This window comes from Bufo gargarizans, chromosome 3 (assembly GCF_014858855.1).
Source record: "Bufo gargarizans isolate SCDJY-AF-19 chromosome 3, ASM1485885v1, whole genome shotgun sequence".
Classification (NCBI taxonomy): domain Eukaryota; kingdom Metazoa; phylum Chordata; class Amphibia; order Anura; family Bufonidae; genus Bufo; species Bufo gargarizans.
In genome coordinates this window covers 139,180,616-139,196,449 of record NC_058082.1, presented here as the reverse complement: position 1 = coordinate 139,196,449, position 15,834 = coordinate 139,180,616, and the positions used below count along the sequence as shown (strand labels likewise).

The 15,834-nt window shown below is 48.2% G+C and overlaps 1 long non-coding RNA gene across 1 annotated transcript; it reads left to right on the top strand.

Annotated features, from left to right (window-relative positions):
- The first annotated feature begins 12,007 nt into the window (after positions 1-12,007).
- Positions 12,008-15,399, top strand: LOC122930749. Its single transcript, XR_006388172.1, has 3 exons — positions 12,008-12,158; positions 14,636-14,673; positions 15,200-15,399. It is a non-coding gene; the product is annotated as an uncharacterized LOC122930749 (long non-coding RNA).
- The last annotated feature ends 435 nt before the right edge of the window (positions 15,400-15,834 follow it).

Here is a 15,834-nt window from a genome sequence, read left to right as displayed (position 1 = left end):
CCCACCAGGTGGAACTCCACCTTGCACATGCTGGACAGACTGTGCGAGCAGCAGCAGGCCATAGTGGAGTTTCAGCTGCAGCACGCACGGGTCAGTCGCACTACAGAACAGCACCACTTCACCACCAATGACTGGGCCTCCATGCGAGACCTGTGTGCCCTGTTGCGCTGTTTCGAGTACTCCACCAACATGGCCAGTGGCGATGACACCGTTATCAGCGTTACAATACCACTTCTATGTCTCCTTGAGAAAACACTTAGGGCGATGATGGAAGAGGAGGTGGCCCAGGAGGAGGAGGAGGAGGAAGAGGGGTCATTTTTAGCACTTTCAGGCCAGTCTCTTCGAAGTGACTCAGAGGGAGGTTTTTGGCAACAGCAGAGGCCAGGTACAAATGTGGCCAGCCAGGGCCCACTACTGGAGGACGAGGAGGACGAGGATGAGGAGGAGGTGGAGGAGGATGAGGATGAAGCATGGTCACAGCGGGGTGGCACCCAACGCAGCTCGGGTCCATCACTGGTGCGTGGCTGGGGGGAAAGGCAGGACGATGACGATACGCCTCCCACAGAGGACAGCTTGTCCTTACCCCTGGGCAGCCTGGCACACATGAGCGACTACATGCTGCAGTGCCTGCGCAACGACAGCAGAGTTGCCCACATTTTAACCTGTGCGGACTACTGGGTTGCCACCCTGCTGGATCCACGCTACAAAGACAATGTGCCCACCTTACTTCCTGCACTGGAGCGTGATAGGAAGATGCGCGAGTACAAGCGCACGTTGCTAGACGCGCTACTGAGAGCATTCCCAAATGTCACAGGGGAACAAGTGGAAGCCCAAGGCCAAGGCAGAGGAGGAGCAAGAGGTCGCCAAGGCAGCTGTGTCACGGCCAGCTCCTCTGAGGGCAGGGTTAGCATGGCAGAGATGTGGAAAACTTTTGTCAACACGCCACAGCTGTCATGGTCTTACCTCCTTGCTGTTCCCTTCGTTTGACATGTGCTGGCGGCCATCTTGGTTTCTGGGTTTTCTTGTAGCCTCCCACCCTGCGGCTCCTCCTTCCCACTGGGAGGAGCTGGGTGCCTAGCTCATATATATAGGAGGTCTGTGGCTTCAGTTCCTTGCTTGGTCCTCCTGTGTTCACATGCTTCCAAGACTGCTGCTGCTTCTGGTTCCTGATCCTGGCCTCGTCTGACTACCCCGTTGGTTCCTGATTCCGGCTTCGTCTGACTACCCCGTTGGTTCCTGATTCCGGCTTCGTCTGACTACCCCGTTGGTTCCTGTTCCTGGCTTCGTCTGACTACCCTTCTGGTTCCTGACCTCTGTCTCCGCAAGACCCTGCTTCGGTTTAGCCATCCGTTCGGACTTTGCTTACGGCTTGCTCTTCAATAAAACCTTCTTATTTTCCACTTATCTCTTGTTGTACGTCTGGTTCATGGTTCCTTGACATTAGGACCAAGCCATGAATTCTGACGGTACAGGGCCACCCTCGCTACCTACGCTGGTTGCCAGACTTGATCAGCAGGATCACCTGTTGGGTCGGTTCGCTGTGGCGTTGCAAACCCTGCTTGAACGCACGGCTCATTTAGCTTCCGTTGCCGATGGGTCGGTTGTCGCTCCTGGGCCCGCTCCTACTGCCGCTCCGGTTGTTGCGCCAGAGTCTACCCTGACACCTGTTGCTGCGCCTGTGGTGTTTCAGGGTATGACCGGTTCTGCCCCCCTTCCACAGCGCTTTGGGGGAGAGCCAACTCAGTGCCGAGGTTTCCTTAACCAGGTGGGCATTTACTTCGAGTTGCTGCCACATGCATTTCCTACTGAGAGATCAAGGGTGGGCTTCTTGATCTCGCTGCTCTCGGACAAGGCCTTAGCCTGGGCCAGCCCTTTATGGGAGAACAACAATCCGGTGGTTGCCGAGTTTTCCGGTTTTGTTGCTTCTCTTCGGAAGGTATTCGATGTGCCGGCTCGTGCTGCCTCTGCTGCGAAGCTCCTTATGTCCATCAGACAGGGTTCACGATCCGTAGCTGAATACGCCATTGAGTTTCGTACCCTGGCAGCAGAGGTGGGCTGGAATAATGAGGCTCTGGTCGCTGCTTTCTCTCATGGTCTCTCGGATGCCTTGAAGGATGAGGTTGCAGCTAAGGACCTACCAGTGGAGCTCGAGTCTCTTATTTCTTTCCTGATTTTGATTGACACCAGACTCAGGGAGAGACCTTCCTTTAAGGAGAGCCTGCGGAGGTCTCCTAACAGATTGGCGCCTACGTTTGCTGTCCCACCCGTGCCTCCCTCTCCTCCCACGCCTCCTGGGGATGACTTGTCTGGGGGTGAACCCATGCAGCGGGGGTTTGCTCGCCTGTCTGAGGGGGAGAGGGTACTCCGGAGACGCGAGGGCCGATGCATGTACTGTGGTCTCGGTGGGCATTTTCGGTTGGCATGTCCGAACCGTCCGGGAGAACGCTCGCACCTGAGGTCCTGTCGGGGGCAGATCTTGGGTGGAGTCTCCTCGTCCCCGGTTTCCCGTGTTGACAAACCACTGATCACGGTTGTCCTCTCCTGGGTCGGGGGCTCGGTGACGACCCAGGCGTTGGTGGACTCTGGTGCTGGTGGTTTGTTCATTGATAGAGGGTTCGTTGCCGCCAATTCCATTCCTCTGCAGCCTCGAGGTTCCCCACTGGCTCTTGAGGCGATAGACGGCAGACCCCTTCTGCCGCCACACGTGACTCATGAGACCCTTCCAGTGGGGATAGCCATTGGTGCCGTTCACAGAGAGTCGGTCTGTCTCCAGGTTATTTCGTCTCCACACTACTCGGTGGTCTTGGGGTACCCCTGGCTCCAGAAGCATAATCCGACTTTCGATTGGAGATCGGTCGAGATCCTCTCGTGGTCACCGCAGTGTGGGGCTAGTTGCATCCATGGGCCTGTCAAGTTGCTGTGTACTTCCTCGGACTCTCTGTTGCCTCCTGAATACGAAGAGTACCGGGATGTATTCGATAAGGTGCGCGCGGTTGCCCTACCTCCGCACCGCCCATACGATTGTGCCATAGAGTTACAATCCGGTGCCGTTCCTCCTCGTGGCAAAGTCTATCCACTGTCGGTAGCGGAGAATGAGGCCATGGAGGAGTACGTGAGGGAGGCGCTTTCACGCGGACACATTCGCAAATCCTCGTCCCCGGCAGGGGCTGGATTTTTCTTTGTGAAAAAGAAGGGCGGCGAGTTGAGGCCTTGCATCGATTACAGGGGTCTCAATCGCATCACGATCAAGAACGCTTACCCGATACCCTTGATTTCCGAGCTGTTCGATCGCCTCAAAGGGGCCACGGTCTTTACCAAACTCGACCTGAGGGCGGCATATAACCTGGTAAGGATCAAGGCGGGCGATGAGTGGAAGACCGCGTTTAACACCAGGACCGGTCATTATGAATCCTTGGTTATGCCCTTTGGGTTGTGCAATGCGCCCGCAGTCTTCCAGGAATTCATCAACGATGTTTTCCGTGACCTGTTGCAGCAGTGCGTGGTGGTCTATTTGGATGACATCTTGGTATATTCTGCATCCATGGAGGCCCACATTCTGGATGTCAGACGAGTGTTGCAACGCTTACGAGAGAACAAGCTGTTCGGTAAGCTTGAGAAATGCGAATTTCACCGATCCCAGGTAACCTTCTTAGGTTACATCATTTCCGCTGAGGGGTTCTCCATGGATCCTGAGAAGGTTTCGGCTGTCTTACAGTGGCCCCAGCCCAGTGGGCTTCGTGCCCTGCAGCGCTTTTTGGGCTTCGCCAATTATTATCGGAAGTTCATCAGGGACTTTTCCATGCTAGCCAAGCCTCTCACGGATCTGACCAGGAAGGGCAGTAATCCTCAGGTCTGGTCGCTCGAGGCCATCCGAGCTTTTGAGGCTCTAAAGTCCGCCTTTGTGTCGGCTCCGATTCTGTCGCATCCCAACCCTGGGTTGCCTTTTGTCCTCGAGGTGGACGCGTCTGAGACGGGAGTAGGCGCCCTCCTGTCTCAGCGTAGAACACCAGAGGGTCCTCTGCTTCCTTGTGGGTTTTACTCCCGGAAACTGTCTTCCGCGGAGTGCAACTATCAGATTGGTGACAGGGAGTTATTGGCCATCGTGCAGGCCCTTAAAGAATGGAGGCACTTGCTCGAGGGCTCGGTGGTTCCGGTTCTCATCCTGACGGACCACAAGAATCTGACCTACCTCTCTGAGGCCAAGAGATTGACACCACGTCAGGCCAGATGGGCTCTGTTCTTGTCACGTTTTAATTACGTGGTCTCCTACCTACCCGGCTCCAAGAACATCAGAGCGGATGCCTTATCACGGCAGTACTCCGAGCTGTCCGGGGAGGAGTCGATTCCGACTACGGTCATACCCCCGAATCAGATCCTGGCCGCTATTCGCACCAGCCTGACTTCTCCTCTGGGTGTGCAGATTTTGGCGGCTCAATCTGGTGCTCCCTCTGGGAGACCCAACGGCAGATGTTTTGTGCCTGAGGAGTTGCGCACTCGGTTGTTGCGAACCTACCATAACTCCAAGGCCGCGGGGCACCCTGGAAAGAATCAGCTGTCCTGGGCGGTTTCACGTCTGTTCTGGTGGCCTTCTCTACGTTCCGACATCGCCGCATATGTAGCGGCATGCTCCGTTTGTGCCCAGAGTAAGTCCCCTCGGCACCTTCCGTTGGGCCTTTTGCAACCCATAGCCACCGGGGAGCGTCCATGGTCACACCTGGGGATGGATTTCATTGTGGACCTCCCTGCATCCCGAGGCCATACGGTCATTCTCATGATTGTGGATCGGTTTTCCAAAATGTGCCACTGTGTTCCTCTCAAGAAGTTACCCTCTGCACAAGAGTTGGCCTCGATTTTTGCCAGGGAGGTCTTCCGGTTGCACGGTTTGCCCAAGGAGATTGTGTCGGATCGGGGGAGTCAGTTTGTGTCCAGGTTCTGGCGCGCCTTTTGCTCCCAGTTGGGGATTCATCTCTCTTTCTCCTCGGCCTACCACCCTCAGTCCAATGGGGCCGCAGAACGATCCAATCAGGCCTTGGAGCAATTCCTTCGTTGCTATGTCTCCGATCACCAAGACAATTGGGTTGACCTCCTGCCTTGGGCTGAGTTTGCCAGGAACACGGCGGTGAACTCTTCCTCTGGGACGTCTCCCTTCATGGCCAATTATGGGTTCCAACCTGCCGTGTTACCGGAGGTATTCTCTCCTCAGGATATTCCGGCTGTGGAGGATCACCTTTCCGTCCTACGTGCTTCTTGGGTACAGATCCAGAGGTCCCTTGAGGTCTCTGCGCAGCGCCAGAAACTCCAGGCTGATCGCAGACGAGCGCCCGCTCCTTCCTACCAGGTCGGAGACCGCGTATGGTTGTCCACCCGCAACCTCAACCTTCGAGTGCCCACTCCCAAGCTGGCGCCTCGCTTTGTTGGTCCCTTCCGAGTGCTTCGCAGGGTAAACCCGGTAGCCTATGCCCTTGCGCTTCCTCCTGGCATGCGGATCTCCAACGTGTTTCATGTCTCCCTGTTGAAGCCACTGGTGTGTAATCGTTTCACTTCCTCGATTCCTCGGCCTCGTCCGGTCCAAGTGGGCAATCGTGAGGAGTATGAGGTGAGCAATATCCTGGACTCACGCCTGGTCCGCGGCCGGGTGCAGTTTTTGGTCCATTGGCGTGGTTATGGTCCAGAGGAGCGTTCCTGGGTTCCCTCCGCAGATGTCCATGCTCCTGTCTTGCTCCGAGCCTTCCACGCACGCTTCCCTCAGAAACCGTTCCTTACTCCGCGGAGGAGGGGCCCTTGAGGGGGAGGTACTGTCATGGTCTTACCTCCTTGCTGTTCCCTTCGTTTGACATGTGCTGGCGGCCATCTTGGTTTCTGGGTTTTCTTGTAGCCTCCCACCCTGCGGCTCCTCCTTCCCACTGGGAGGAGCTGGGTGCCTAGCTCATATATATAGGAGGTCTGTGGCTTCAGTTCCTTGCTTGGTCCTCCTGTGTTCACATGCTTCCAAGACTGCTGCTGCTTCTGGTTCCTGATCCTGGCCTCGTCTGACTACCCCGTTGGTTCCTGATTCCGGCTTCGTCTGACTACCCCGTTGGTTCCTGATTCCGGCTTCGTCTGACTACCCCGTTGGTTCCTGATTCCGGCTTCGTCTGACTACCCCGTTGGTTCCTGTTCCTGGCTTCGTCTGACTACCCTTCTGGTTCCTGACCTCTGTCTCCGCAAGACCCTGCTTCGGTTTAGCCATCCGTTCGGACTTTGCTTACGGCTTGCTCTTCAATAAAACCTTCTTATTTTCCACTTATCTCTTGTTGTACGTCTGGTTCATGGTTCCTTGACAACAGCTAACTGCACCACCACCTGATACGCAACGTGTTAGCAGGAGGCAACATTTCACTAACATGGTGGAACAGTACGTGTGCACACCCCTCCACGTACTGACTGATGGTTCGGCCCCATTCAACTTCTGGGTCTCTAAATTGTCCACGTGGCCAGAGCTAGCCTTTTATGCCTTGGAGGTGCTGGCCTGCCCGGCAGCCAGCGTTTTGTCTGAACGTGTATTCAGCACGGCAGGGGGCGTCATTACAGACAAACGCAGCCGCCTGTCTACAGCCAATGTGGACAAGCTGACGTTCATAAAAATGAACCAGGCATGGATCCCACAGGACCTGTCCGTCCCTTGTCCAGATTAGACATTAACTACCTCCCCATAACCATATATTATTGGACTCCAGGGCACTTCCTCATTCAATCCTATTTTTATTTTCATTTTACCATTATATTGCGAGGCTACCCAAAGTTGAATGAACCTCTCCTCTGCCTGTGTGCTAGGCCTAAATATATGCCAATGGACTGTTGCAGTGGTGGCTGACATGAAGCCTGATTCTCTGCTATGACATGCAGACTAATTCTCTGCTGACATGAAGCCAGATTGTCTGTTACGGGACCTCTCTCCTCTGCCTGGGTGCTGGGCCTAAATTTATGACAATGGACTGTTGCAGTGGTGGCTGACGTGAAGCCTGATTCTCTGCTATGACATGCAGACTGATTCTCTGCTGACATGAAGCCAGATTGTCTGTTACGGGACCTCTCTGCTCTGCCTGTGTGCTAGGCCTAAATATATGCCAATGGACTGTTGCAGTGGTGGGTGACGTGAAGCCTCATTCTCTGCTATGACATGCAGACTGATTCTCTGCTGTCATGAAGCCAGATTGTCTGTTACGGGACCTCTCTGCTCTGCCTGTGTGCTAGGCCTAAATATATGCCAATGGACTGTTGCAGTGGTGGGTGACGTGAAGCCTCATTCTCTGCTATGACATGCAGACTGATTCTCTGCTGACATGAAGCCAGATTGTCTGTTACGGGACCTCTCTGCTCTGCCTGTGTGCTAGGCCTAAATATATGCCAATGGACTGTTGCAGTGGTGGGTGACGTGAAGCCTCATTCTCTGCTATGACATGCAGACTGATTCTCTGCTGTCATGAAGCCAGATTGTCTGTTACGGGACCTCTCTGCTCTGCCTGTGTGCTAGGCCTAAATATATGCCAATGGACTGTTGCAGTGGTGGGTGACGTGAAGCCTCATTCTCTGCTATGACATGCAGACTGATTCTCTGCTGACATGAAGCCAGATCGTCTGTTACGGGACCTCTCTGCTCTGCCTGTGTGCTAGGCCTAAATATATGCCAATGGACTGTTGCAGTGGTGGGTGACGTGAAGCCTCATTCTCTGCTATGACATGCAGACTGATTCTCTGCTGACATGAAGCCAGATTGTCTGTTACGGGACCTCTCTGCTCTGCCTGTGTGCTAGGCCTAAATATATGCCAATGGACTGTTGCAGTGGTGGGTGACGTGAAGCCTCATTCTCTGCTATGACATGCAGACTGATTCTCTGCTGTCATGAAGCCAGATTGTCTGTTACGGGACCTCTCTGCTCTGCCTGTGTGCTAGGCCTAAATATATGCCAATGGACTGTTGCAGTGGTGGGTGACGTGAAGCCTCATTCTCTGCTATGACATGCAGACTGATTCTCTGCTGACATGAAGCCAGATTGTCTGTTACGGGACCTCTCTCCTCTGCCTGTGTGCTAGGCCTAAATATATGCCAATGGACTGTTGCAGTGGTGGCTGACGTGAAGCCTCATTCTCTGCTATGACATGCAGACTAATTCTCTGCTGACATGAAGCCAGATTGTCTGTTACGGGACCTCTCTCCTCTGCCTGGGTGCTGGGCCTAAATTTATGACAATGGACTGTTGCAGTGGTGGCTGACGTGAAGCCTGATTCTCTGCTATGACATGCAGACTGATTCTCTGCTGACATGAAGCCAGATCCTCTGTTACGGGACCTCTCTCCTCTGCCTGGGTGCTGGGCCTAAATTTATGAAAATGGACTCTTACAGTGGTGGGTGACGTGAAGCCTGATTCTCTGCTATGACATGAAGACTGATTCTCTGCTGACATGAAGCCAGATTGTCTGTTACGGGACCTCTCTCCTCTGCCTGGGTGCCGGGGCCTAAATATCTGAGAATGGACTGTTCCAGTGGTGGGTGACGGGAAGCCAGATTCTCTGCTATGGAACCTCTCTCCAATTGATTTTGGTTAATTTTTATTTATTTAATTTTTATTTTAATTAATTTCCCTATCCACATTTGTTTGCAGGGGATTTACCTACATGTTGCTGCCTTTTGCAGCCCTCTAGCCCTTTCCTGGGCTGTTTTACAGCCGTTTTAGTGCCGAAAAGTTCGGGTCCCCATTGACTTCAATGGGGTTCGGGTTCGGGACGAAGTTCGGATCGGGTTCGGATCCCGAACCCGAACATTTCCGGGATGTTCGGCCGAACTTCTCGAACCCGAACATCCAGGTGTTCGCTCAACTCTACTTATTAGCTGTTGTGTGGTGAAGTGAGAAGATTACAGACTTTTTTGGGGTGTTTTAATTTCCTTCTACATTTATTTATTTGATCTAAGAGTATGTCAGACAGAGAAGTGCCAGGCCTTGCATAGGGGAGTGGCAGAGGCCTAAAATGCAACAGAATAATGGTCAGTTGCAGCAGCGGTCACTTTGAGAGGCCTGAGCTCCTAGTGTCAGCTAGTGGTTGTGTCTTGACCAGCAACCCAGTGGTTCTTGAATGGTTGACTAGTCATCTCTGTTTTGGATCCACTCCTGTTTTATTTGGCATTAGCAATACTGATGGATTACTGACGCAAATGCTGACCGAGTGAAGGCGGATGCTCCACAGAGAGTATCCTTTTTTTGGGAGTTATTGCTCTGACGGATCAGAAGAAGGGCAAAAAAATCAGTGACGTCAACACAAACTTTCTGCTGACACCCTCTCCACTCTGTCGGGGGGTTCTACTTTTATAAGCGTTTAATAGAACAGGTTCAGTAGACATCTATGTGGAATCAGCTGATGATGGTGTAAAAGGAGTGCTGAGTTCATACTTGAGTTATTTGGTCAGTTTTGGCCCCGTGACTGCCTAAATAAGTGAAGTGTGCAGTGATTCTAAGAGCGACGCCAGTCATCTGCATGTCATACTGACTCACAGTATAATTTCACTACCACAGCAGACTCCCTATGCGTGTTACTGCAAGGCACAATGTTCTACACCACTATAAAGGCTCTCTGTAGCCAGGAAATAGCCGTTTTTAATGCCATTCACCGGAAATAAATTCGGCTCAAAGCAAATTAAAAAAAAATAATAATAATCGGCGAACCGGCCGAATCAAATTTTTGAAAAATTGGCTCATCTCTAGTTGCCCATTGTGCTCATTGATGGCTATCGAACACTTAATTTTCAATATAACATTACAGTGCTGCCACCTAGTGGCCTGTATTGGTATATTTATCTAATAGACTCTAAAGCCTGCTTGAGGCTTCGGTCTATTAGAATACTGTAACAGGTTCCATGATCTCAGCCGGGGAACGCTGTTACCGCTTCCGCTTCCGGAGTGCTCTAACGCTGTAGTCACATTTGACCACGGCATCTGAAAAGGAAAATTTATAAGGCTGATCGCATATATGTGCTTTGGGTGTCTGCTATTTAAAATAGCAGAAACCCGGCAGCTATGGTGCCCGCTGCACATGCAAGTGGGCGCTATGTTTAGAGAACAGTAATACAAAAATCAATAGCAAGAGGGTTTTTTTCTTTTCCGTGAATTGATTTTATTGGAAAAAAGCGGCAACGTATATGCAAACGTTTTCGGCCTTATTGGGCCTTCATCAGGCACTAAAAGATTACTTTTGACAGCATTCAGTCTATATGTACATGATTAACAGTTTACATGTTTATATCAAATGCATTCATGCAATAAAATTTGCCGTCTTATTTCTATATAAATAGAAAACAGTGCATATCAGTAAATGTATCATGACAGTTGTATCTGTTGAATAGGTAAAGGAAAATATCCACATAAATTTTTGGGGATTTCCTCAAAACATCTGAAGGCAGCTAAATCCTTAGAATGATTGTATTCTATGGTAACATGCTAACCAAAATATTCTTATATTGCATTAAATCTCTAAAGATAGAGACCAGAAGGAATAACACATATCTAAAGCTAATAAGCAGTCTTACCTATGCCGCCAAAGGTGAGAGGGTGAGTATGAATAGAGAGATGGAGCGCTCCGGCCGCCATGCAGTACATCTGTAACTGTGTCTCTGGTATCGCGGTGCCGCTTTTGATCTGTTCGCGGCACCGGAAGGACGGCCATCTCTGAAACAGGAAGTGCGGCCGGCGTGCGTTACAGGAAAGCGGAAACGAGCGGTGGAACGCAAGATGCGTTCCAACTGACAGGAAGTGCGCTCCAAAGACCGGAAATGACGCCGGTGAAGCGCACTGGATAGGAGCTGGTATAGAGAAAGACTAATAACTATAAGAAAAGTACGAGATTTTGAAAAAAGGATACCTCCTGCGGCATGGTCCTAGTGGATCTATCTAGGATACCTATGGGATGGTGAAAAGTATAAAAATTAATGTTGGAAAAGAGATGACAGATGGATAAACTATGGCCATATGTAATACTGACAGTGTGATGATCGCATGGAAATACATATTTTGTATAGACATTAAATATTTTGCATAAACATTGATTAGTTATTAGTAGTAACCATCAGGTCATAGTTATCTCAACTGTAATTGATCTAGGCTGGAACCGTCATGGAAGTCACATAAACGCATAAAGCTCATATTCTCTGTTTAATCCTTTGGGAGACAGGGTTTGTAGAGTGTGGATCCAGAATGCCTCCCTGTATTTCAGCATCCTGGATCTGTCTCCTCCTCTTCTCGGGGGTAATACCTGTTCAATTATTTGGAATTTCAATTGTGAGATGTTATGGTGAGCCTGGTCAAAATGGTATGGGAGTGGTAGTAGCAGGTTCTGATGGCGAATTGTGGACTTATGCTGGCATATTCTGTCTCTGATTGTTTGTGTAGTTTCACCTATGTACATTAGTCCACAAGGACATTTGATGGAGTATACTACATGGTCTGTCTCGCAGGTGAAATAGCCTTGAATGCTATACGGTTTGCCTGTATGTGGATGGGAGACAATAGAACCTTTTTGTACGTTGCTGCATTGTGCGCAATGTAAACACGGGAATGTACCAGGGTTACGAACTTCATAGCGTCACTTTCGCGGAGTACATTAAAACACAACAAATTCCAAGGGGTTTGAGAATGAGAATCCAGCCAACCTTCTTCAGAGAGAACAAGGAATACTGCATGAGATTCGAACAAATCCTAAATAAGTGCTCATTTTATTTAATGACACTCACTCTCAAATACCTTCAGACAGCTATAACAGATACACAAACAAAGATTCATTCCATTTAACTCCAATTACAAGCAATTACTTCACCGGAAGAATTCAAAAAGCTTCAAGACAGAATTTCGTCATCTCTAATGACAGCCAGAAAGGAAATTGAAACCATCAAAAGGAAGAAATTCCTACGGGACTGTGACGACTATAAAAATAACAACGTTTACAATTGGTCGGACGGAAGGCAACGCATGAGAGACAGATCATCATCCAGAGATTCACAGATGTCGACTTCTAGCAATGAGCAAGCAAGACAACCGAGTCACGGATTTCGGAGACCCCGAGGCACCAATCAAGGAAACAGAGGCGGAGAAACCACAGTGAATCCGAATACCACCAGAGTCATCAGATCACAGGTAGTACCCGTAGATAAGAGCACACACTCTTTAGTAATCAACATTTCATCAGAACTGTTAAGTCCAGCTGAACTGGAACTATTGCAGAAGGGATTATCCTTCTGCCCCTCATATCATCTGGACACTTTTCAGCTGGACTTGGACTTGGAACGCTTTTTTAGAAATGTGCGCCTAAAAGCGCATTTCTCAAAAATCAAACAACAAACTTCACAAGAGATTCCTACAAAAATCTCTATCACCCCATTAGGATTACGTAATAAGAGCAGTTTCACACCACCAAAGGTACACTCTGCCATTGAAACATTCATCGAATTAATACACAAAGACGTCGAGACATTTAAACAAGACATCCAAAAAGGGAGGTACAAATATAAAAATAACATCAGCTGTGTAGAAAGACAAGCACTCAGTACCTTACAGAAGTCAAAACAAATAATAATCAAGCCTGCAGATAAAGGGGGTGCATTGGTAGTAATGGATAGGACAATGTACATTGCTGAAATTTAACGCCAACTCCAAGACACCACAGTATACAAAATACTGGATAGTAATCCAATTTCCCAGATTACCAAAAAAATACAGGATACTGTGAAGCACTACCATACCGATAACATCATTGATACCAAAACAGTCACTTTTCTAACAAAATCTCATCCCATTACTCCGGTATTCTACGTACTTCCAAAAATTTATAAAGATCTGACCAACCCACCAGGACGACCCATAGTGGCCTCAACAGATTCAGTGTTATCTCCTTTAGCCATATTCCTTGAAAAACGACTTACACCATTGATCAGAAACACCAAGTCCTTTCTATTGGACACAACAGCTTTCCTTCAAATCATACACAATTTAGAAACACTCTCTCCAGATACTCTTCTCGTGACATGGGACGTAACAAGCCTGTATACGTCAATCCAACACTCCAAAGGCATTTCTGCAGTACAAAAATTACTCCAAAACAACCGTATAGAGAAGGACATAATCTCACTCAGTATAGATCTATTAACTCTTGTTTTACACAACAACTTCTTCCTGTTTCAGGATATGTATTATATGCAGATACAAGGAACTGCAATGGGGTCCAACGTGGCCCCCCCCCATACGCAATAGCTACATGGCAGTCAATCATCTATCAAAACTCACTTTTCAAACAACACAGCCGCCTATGGAAAATATACATAGACAATATCTTCTGCATCTGGTTAGGACCTATAGACACACTTACACAATTCCATCAATTCCTCAATAATATTTATCCTGAATTAGGCTTTACCATACATTATAACTTAACATCCATCAGTTTTTTAGACACAAGAGTACACAAGGATTCATTAGGAAAATTATCCACTGACCTTTTTCGCAAAGCAACGGACAGAAACAGTTTACTTCATTTTTCCAGTTTTCACCCTCCCACAACAAAAAAAGCACTACCGGATTCACAGCTCAAAAGTGTTCAGGCCATAGTCACTGACTCAGGAGGGAACGGGAAACAGAGATGAAGAACCGCTTTAGAGAAAGAGGCTATCCTCCACAAACATTACATACCCCGACAAAAGGGAAAACCAGAACAATCACGAATGAGAAACGTCTCGCATTCGTACATAAATTCCACCCCAATGCTCAGAAAGTGATTAACATAATTAAATCCCATTGGCCCCTCCTACGTAAGGCCTTTCCGGATATTGAGGAATTCAAAAACCCCATTCTCCCGTGCAATCGTCGACCTAAAACATCAAGGATTTCCTTATCAGAGCAGACGTAGGCCCATCTAGATCACACCCAAGACAATTATTTTTTCAAACTCTAAAAACTGGTACATTCCCGTGTTTACATTGCGCACAATGCAGCAACGTACAAAAAGGTTCTATTGTCTCCCATCCACATACAGGCAAACCGTATAGAATTCAAGGCTATTTCACCTGCGAGACAGACCAGGTAGTATACTCCATCAAATGTCCTTGTGGACTAATGTACATAGGTGAAACTACACAAACAATCAGAGACAGAATATGCCAGCATAAGTCCACAATTTGCCATCAGAACCTGCTACTACCACTCCCATACCATTTTGACCAGGCTCACCATAACATCTCACAATTGAAATTCCAAATAATTGAACAGGTATTACTCCCGAGAAGAGGAGGAGACAGATCCAGGATGCTGAAATACAGGGAGGCATTCTGGATCCACACTCTACAAACCCTGTCTCCCAAAGGATTAAACAGAGAATATGAGCTTTATGCGTTTATGTGACTTCCATGACGGTTCCAGCCTAGATCAATTACAGTTGAGATAACTATGACCTGATGGTTACTACTAATAACTAATCAATGTTTATGCAAAATATTTAATGTCTATACAAAATATGTATTTCCATGCGATCATCACACTGTCAGTATTACATATGGCCATAGTTTATCTATCTGTCATCTCTTTTCCAACATTAATTTTTATACTTTTCACCATCCCCATAGGTATCCTAGATAGATCCACTAGGACCATGCCGCAGGAGGTATCCTTTTTTCAAAATCTCGTACTTTTCTTATAGTTATTAGTCTTTCTCTATACCAGCTCCTATCCAGTGCGCTTCACCGGCGTCATTTCCGGTCTTTGGAGCGCACTTCCTGTCAGTTGGAACGCATCTTGCGTTCCACCGCTCGTTTCCACTTTCCTGGAACGCACGCCGGCCGCACTTCCTGTTTCAGAGACGGCCGTCCTTCCGGTGCCGCGAACAGATCAAAAGCGGCACCGCGATACCAGAGACACAGTTACAGATGTACTGCATGGCGGCCGGAGCGCTCCATCTCTCTATTCATACTCACCCTCTCACCTTTGGCGGCATAGGTAAGACTGCTTATTAGCTTTAGATATGTGTTATTCCTTCTGGTCTCTATCTTTAGAGATTTAATGCAATATAAGAATATTTTGGTTAGCATGTTACCATAGAATACAATCATTCTAAGGATTTAGCTGCCTTCAGATGTTTTGAGGAAATCCCCAAAAATTTATGTGGATATTTTCCTTTACCTATTCAGCAGATACAACTGTCATGATCCATTTACTGATATGCACTGTTTTCTATTTATATAGAAATAAGACGGCAAATTTTATTGCAATGAATGCATTTGATATCAACATGTAAACTGTTAATCATGTGCATATAGACTGAATGCTGTCAAAATTAATCTTTTAGTGCCTGATGAAGGCCCAATAAGGCCAAAAACGTTTGCATATACGTTGCCGCTTTTTTCCAATAAAACTAATTCACGGAAAAGAAAAAAAACCTCTTGCTGTGATTTTTGTATTACTATATTACGGGTGGGGACCCTATCCACAGCACCTAAAGAGGCAGGTAGCCACAATGTCTGGCAAATAATGTTTACAGAACAGCCATGTACAGAGGAAGTCCTCAAGGGGTTAAAGCACCATACTTCTGGTTCTGATAAATTGCGAGGTCTGGAAGGTCTGTTGCATTCATAATTTGGGCACAAAATGTAAACTTTATTGTTGTTTGTGGATATCTTGGAGTGTGCAACAGCTTGAGATTCAACATAAGGTGACAATCTCAGCTTTAAAACAAGACCAAGAATGTGCTAGCCATGATAAATCATGAATAAGAGCACTATGAAGCTATGCAGGTATTTGCAGTATTCACTGAGACTTTTTTAAGGGC